We start from the raw sequence: 7,108 nt of genomic DNA, 5'->3' as shown, positions 1-7,108 counted from the left end.
CTTTTAACACTGAGGTCATGTTGGCTTTAGCATTTTTACAGGCGTATGGAAACAATCTGCACATAAAATAGTACTTTAACAGCTTTTGAATGAAATTATTTCAAACTCACTCACCCTCAAACACCAGCTTGGTTCCATTTCCAAACAGAATGTGTCCACATGCTGCAACAGCACAATAGTAGGTCCCAGTCTGAGAAGTGTTCACGTTCTTCATGGAGAAGCTGTGTAGAAACAGGTGTTGGTTTTCCTCTCACACTGCTTATTCCTGCCTGTATGGCTGTACATGAGTCCCAGTTGAGATGGTCCAGAGTTTCTGAACCAGTAAACAGTGTGATCCCCATCACAAGTCCCACCCAGTATGTACAATTCAGCATCACAGAACCTCCTGCTTGGATAGACTGTGATGCTGACTGATCTATGGTCAACCCTGAACCCTCTACAATGACTTTATAACCTTCTGTAAAGTCAACTACATTTAAATAGTGATTTGCACAGTAATAGGTGGCTGAGTCTGATAACTCCAAATCTGATATTGTCAGATTAGCTCCTTTGTTACCAGGATGTAGTTGGAAGCGTGGATTGGTTTTGAAGTCATTAACAAATGTCCAATCTTCGCTTGATATCCTGTGTGTACACATTAGTCTTGGGCTTCTCTCCCAGAGTTTGTTTAAACCAATAGATCATGGGAGAAACATTATCTTTTTGAAGACACGGCAAAGTCAGGTTCTGTCCAGGTTTGACCAAGATAAAATTGGTCTTCCAATTCAAAGATTCCATTGAAGCTGTCTGAGCTAAAATCAAAACAAAAGAAGACTGTTTGATGTTTCAATTTTACATGATGCTATAACAGACAAACAAAAAAACACATAAAAATGCTCACCAAATTCTCCAAACACATCAGCCAGAAGATCAACTTTGCAGATGTCATCTTGTCATCAAATATTGGGCTGAGTGAAGAGAAGGCTGGTTCTTTGTACACTGATAAATGCAGAGCTTGTGGTTTGATTGGACAGCGTAACATGACGTGAGGGGTGTGTGACATACAGGAAACACAATCACATGTAATAAAGGTGAAAGATCTTGAGATATAGGAAAAGGCCCTAATGAGAAAATGACATTTGACATATTAAGAATATTTTTAAACAAACATATAACCTTTGCATTTCTTTAGCTAAGGGAAGGTGTATGATGTGTTTGACAAGAAAAGAAGAGCAATCATTTGGTTTTGTTTTCAACATTTACAATCCACCAATATCAAAACAAAATTGCAAACAATTCAACTCACTAACCAACATCAAAGCAAATGTCAGAAGAAATGTAGAGAATGAGCCAGGAGAGTGCATGATATGCCTTTTGAAAGGAAAGTAGAGAAAAAGAGTATTTTGGAATGGAATCTTCATGGACTATGATGTTTGCATGTGACAGAACAGGGAACAAATCTAGTTCTGGTGTTGGAATTTTTCTCATTGACTGTGATTTAAATGTTCAGCTAAATTTTCTCTTAAAATCAAGAATGTCTCAAAGCGTTTTCCAGAGAAACCAGATCCTGAGCCCTTAAAAGGCAAAAATTGCAAGGAAAACCTCACTTGAAATAGGAATAAACCTCCAAAAGGACAAGGCTCCTGTAGGAGGACCATTCTTTTGATGGTCAGCAGAGTAAATGAGATGGAAATGACAAACTAGGGCAGGCAGGGAGGGAGACAGAAAGAGAAGAATAGTCAAACACGTCATCAAATTTTATTTTACAACTACTTTTCAAAAAACAAACAAACTGGGATCCATCCAGGGTGCTCCCAGCCTCTCTTACTGTAGTAGAGTCAGGAAACATAAGATTATCTGAAGCATCACTGATTGACATAAGTGTAAACACTTTTATTCACATTTCTCTGTCCTTTTCTGTCCAATGTGTTAACTCCTGCTTCTTTGAAGCATTTTCAATTGATATAGAGTATTGATTGATGCTGTTGGATTGCAATACCTCTCGTGTGTCACTGCCAATCCGCGTGTTCTTTAAATGAAGACTTCAAGTAAACAAATGCCAATTTCAAAATGTTTAGCACATAGAATCAATTCAAGATACAAATATTACAGAGCTCCGGGCCAGTTCATAACCCTAACAACAACAAAGTCAACTGTCAGGGCATGAAGTCTGACAACCTAACTATCCCTTGGCCCAGTCTTTTATAGAAAGACATATGTAATTATTGATGCTAATTCAGTCCAATCCAGTCCTTCTTCTTGGGTGACTTCATCTTCTTCTTCCTGCCTCATTTGGTGTTGGTGCAGTCCTTCTCCATTGTCTTCTCAGATGGCCAGGTCAGAGGGCTTATTCCTTTCCAGGAACTTATCAATCACCAGTAAATTATGCTGTCATATTTTACGATGAGGGTCTACCATTTCCTGTCTGCCTGGCTCCAACTGTCTAAGCAGTATTCATGTCAAAGAAGGGTCAACTGACTTGCTTATGTGTATTCCTACTAAAGATTATATACTATCCCTAACTTCTAAACTAACTGTAACATAAAACAAAAACATATAGTATAACACATGCTAATAAGATAAAAGATGCTAACAATATAAACTAATTCTCTTCAATGCTGTCAAAATAGTTTTGGTTAAGTATTGTGCCAGAAAATAGATCAGGCTGACTGCAGGAATACCAGTCAAGATACCAAATATACAATCTGATGAGCAAAAGCGAATTTAACATCACCACAAAATCCCCATTTACAGCCCCTACACCTCACTCACAATTTACCTTTGATAAAACCATTGCCTTAAAAAAACCCATCAGCAATCAAATTTAACAAATGCACCTCATCCACCACCCATCTCACAAGGAATCCCTCAAAGACTCAGTGGTTGAGCACCTCTATTTCTTGAAGTACATCTTCCCCCTTGCGAACATCATTCCTGTTTCTGTCTTTGTTTCACTGCTATGCTGATGATATCCAACTCTCCATTCATACCAGGAGTCTGTTTTCTTAAATCCTCATTAAACTTTAGCATCTTCAGAAACCTCTCATAACCTACACTCATGCCGGAGGCCACATTACCCCTGCCCTCCAGAACATACACTAGCTCTCCATTCAACATTGCACACCTCCAAACAGAATTCGTCCACATGCTGCAACAGCACAATAGTAGGCCCCAGCCTTGTAAATATTCAGGTTCTTCATGGAAAAATGAGGTAAGAGGAGGTTTTTTAATCCTCCCCCAAAACACTGTTCTTCTTTGCCTCCATGGGTGTAATTGATCTCTAGTTCAGAGTCTCCTGACTTCTTGAACCAGTAAACAGTGTTTTCCTCATCACAGGTCCCAGTATGTACTCTGCAGTTCAGAGTCACAGAACCGTTTGTCTGAACAGACTCTGAGGGTGACTGATGGACCAGTCAAATGTAAACTCATAACATGGACCATATAGATCTTTTCAAACTGAAATGCATACATAGATATGCAGTAATACATTGCTGAGTCTGAAATGCTAAATTTGCAATTTCAAACTGCTAGTTACCCTCTGTAATATTCACTGAAAACAGCAGTTCTTGAATTCCTTGCTGAAGACTGCATTGACATTAAAATATGGAAATTAGTTTTGGCTCCCCTGACATTAACAAACAAACCACTCACTGGATGCACAAATGAGGATGTTTCATCTGTCAAGAATAAATGAAACCAATAAAGTTACCTAGAACAGTTCATGTGTAGATGTTTAGAATTAAGTCATTAAAATGTTCACAAGATGATCAAACTTACCATAAAGGACGAATAAAAACAAATTTAGTGATTCCATTGTGACGAACCTCTCTAGATGAATGCTGACATCCTCCATATATTCACTACTCATGATTCAAAAAGTGAAGTTGATTGTCTAGGAAGAAGTGACACTCACTCTCCTAGTTTGGAAACATTGAAGACTTGTTAGGTGGATCACAACTTCTCTAATGTTGTCAAGGCCATCTGATGAAAGTTAGCTTATGTGAAAAAGCAGCTGCTTGAGTACAGCAGGAAGTAATGTTAAACTCATTGTTTATTTTCAGGGCACCACTGATGTCTATATAAAATCCTCCACCACAGTTCTATGAAATCTTAACATGTTTTTAGCAGAATAAAAACAGAAAAGAACTAGCCACCTGATACAACAGAAAACGTGTAGTACATGTACTAAAAGCATTTAAAGCATTGTTTTCTTACCTTTAGATGGAGGTGTACAAAACAAACATAAGGAGTCATGGCATTTTTTGTCTAGCTTCCTGTTTCACTGGTAGCTACCAGCTCAACTTATAATAAAGCAGATAACACAGAGGACAGAGTTAACAGATGAGGACACAAATGCAGTCAGTCAGTCCCACTGCTGTTGTTCCTTCTAATGGCATTTTATAGTAGTTTGTGTTTAGGTTTTATGTGTACTTTAAAATAATAAATAATTAAAATAAATATTTGATTAAAGGACTGTCACGGTGTCCATGTACAATTCAAACCAGGCTTTAAATGTTACAATTTCTCCTCATTTTAGATACTGAAAGCTCTGTGTAAACAGAGAATTGGGGGATATTTAGGCCATATCTGTTTGAACTGGTAAATGTTTCGATAAAACACTATATATAAACCAACTGAACAAAGCTATTAGGATAACCTTTTTATGGACAATTAAATAAATTACTGGATGCTGGCTTAATATTTTTAAAACTAGATAATATGTAAATAATTTCTACAATATACAGAAAATAATCTGCACAAAATTAGAGCACTCACCCCCACCACACAGCTTGGTTTCATTTCCAAACAGAATGTGTCCACATGCTGCAACAGCACAATAGTAGGTCCCAGTCTGAGAAGTGTTCAGGTTCTTCATGGAGAAGCTGTATAGAAACAGGTGTTGGTTTTCCTCTCACACTGCTTGTTCCTGCCTGTATGGCTGTACATGAGTCCCAGTTGAGATGGTCCAGAGTTTCTGAACCAGTAAACAGTGTGATCCCCATCACAAGTCCACCCAGTATGTACTGTACAATTCAGCGTCACAGAACCTTCTGCTTGGATAGACTGTGATGCTGGCTGATCTATGGTCAACCCTGAACCCTCTACAATGACATTATAACCTTCTGTAAAGTCAAATACATTTAAATACTGATTTACACAGTAATAGGTGGCTGAGTCTGATAACTTCAAATATGTTATTGTCAGATTAGTTCCATTGTTACCAGGATGTAGTTGGAAACGTGGATTGGTTTTGAAGTCATTAGCACAGCTACAATATTCACTTGATATCAAGTACATACAGATCAGAATCGGCTTCTCTCCCAGAGTTTCTTTAAACCAAGAGATCTTGGTAGAAACAGCACCTCTGTGAAGACACGGCAAAGTCAGGTTCTGTCCAGGTTTGACCAAGATATAATTGGTCTTCCAATTCAAAGATGGAGAAAATTCCATTGTAGCTGTCTGAGCTAAAAACAAAATACAATTAGAAATGAACACCGTTTAATGTTTAAATCTAGTTTTGCAAATGATGCCATAAATAAACAAAATACAAACAAAAAAGAAATCCTCACCAAATTTCTCCAAACATATCAGCCAGAAGATCAACTTTGCAGATGTCATCTTGCTCCAAGTTTTGGGCTGAGTGAAGAGAAGACTGGTCCTTTTTAAACTGATAAATGCTGCACTTGTATCTGATTGGGCAGCCGGAGATGACTCGAGGGTGTGACATACAGGAAACACGATCACTTGTAATGTCAGATTTGCTTGATAAAATGATGTTGGAGAAATCAAAGGAAGATTTAAAGGTTAAAAAAACCACAAGAAAAAACTTTGGATTACCGTATTTTCACGACTATAAGGCGCACCTAAAAGCCTAGAATTTTCAAAAAAATCTACGGTGCGCCTTTTAACCGGAGCGCCTTTTGTATGGATTACGGTAATATTGGTTAATCGCGGCTACCGTAGTCAGTAGGCGTGGCCGAGGTAACAGCAGTAAATTCAGTCCCAAACCATTTCTGTCTGTAAAGACCCCAAAATGGCTCCTTGCAAGAGACGCGCTTGACGCAGAGTTCAAACTGAAGGCTATCAGTCATGCAGTTGAACACGGAAATAGAGCAGCGGCAAGAGAATTTAACGTGAACGAATCAATGGTGCGAAAGTGGAGGAAGCAACAGACGACCTGCGCCAGGTAAAGAAGACTCAACGGAGCTTCCGAGGAAACAAAGCAAGAAGTGGATTAACAAAGGAACTCCAGCCGCTAAATATTGGTGTCAACGGGGCATTCAAAGCTAGACTGCGAACTGCGTGGAGCGGTGGATGACGAACGGCGAACACACGTTCACCAAGACGGGGAGACGGCGCCGAGCGTCATACGTCACTATCTGCCAGTGGATCGTAAATGCCTGGGCATCGACCGTGGTCGTCGAGCTTTCGGGAAGGCAGGGATTGTCACTGAAATGCCAGACAACACCAGCGACACCGACCCTGATGACGACTTTGACGAGACGGAGCCGGCCATGTTGGACGCCGTATTCGCACAACTGTTCAATTCGGACACCGAAGAAGAAGAATTCGAGGGATTCCTGGATGAGGAATGAACTGATAAAGTGATCTTTACGTGTTTCTTTTGTGTGTTTACAACTTAACAAGGCTGGTCATACTGTGAATATGGAAATTACCGTTTGAACAACGTTGTTATATTTGCTATTGCTATCGCTTTGCACTACTTCGAGAGTTCGAGTTACCGTATATTGTGTTTGCACTAACGTTTGATTTACCGCAACGGTACTACGTGATAAAAATGTTGCACTAAATCGAAGATTTATTAAACTCCACTATCCACTTGATATAAAATTGTTGCACTGCCTGTTATAACTCGCTGTTATTAAACGAACTGTGTATGCGAAAACACTACGTCACTCGGGGAAAAATAATAAAACAGCTGTTTATTCGTTTTGGGAGTGAATAGAGTTGTGAGAACGACGGTTTGTATTCTATTAATAAAGTTTGACTGACTTATCTGGCTGTTTTATTGACATTCCTTTTAGCGCAGCTCGATCTAGTGAACGCGTCATGAAACCACAGGCACTACGCAGTTTCTATGCTATGCGCCTTATAACACGGTGCGCCC

The 7,108-nt window shown here is 39.2% G+C and overlaps 2 pseudogenes; both read right to left on the bottom strand.

The window, feature by feature from the left end:
- Positions 1-25: 25 nt before the first annotated feature.
- Positions 26-928, bottom strand: LOC130521122 (immunoglobulin kappa chain variable 6-17-like; annotated as a pseudogene).
- Positions 929-4,783: 3,855 nt separating this feature from the next.
- Positions 4,784-5,637, bottom strand: LOC130521123 (uncharacterized; annotated as a pseudogene).
- Positions 5,638-7,108: the final 1,471 nt, after the last annotated feature.

Source organism: Takifugu flavidus, unplaced genomic scaffold (assembly GCF_003711565.1).
Source record: "Takifugu flavidus isolate HTHZ2018 unplaced genomic scaffold, ASM371156v2 ctg710, whole genome shotgun sequence".
NCBI lineage: Eukaryota > Metazoa > Chordata > Actinopteri > Tetraodontiformes > Tetraodontidae > Takifugu > Takifugu flavidus.
Note: the sequence above shows the minus strand (reverse complement) of the source record. Positions and strands in the feature narration are given on the sequence as shown.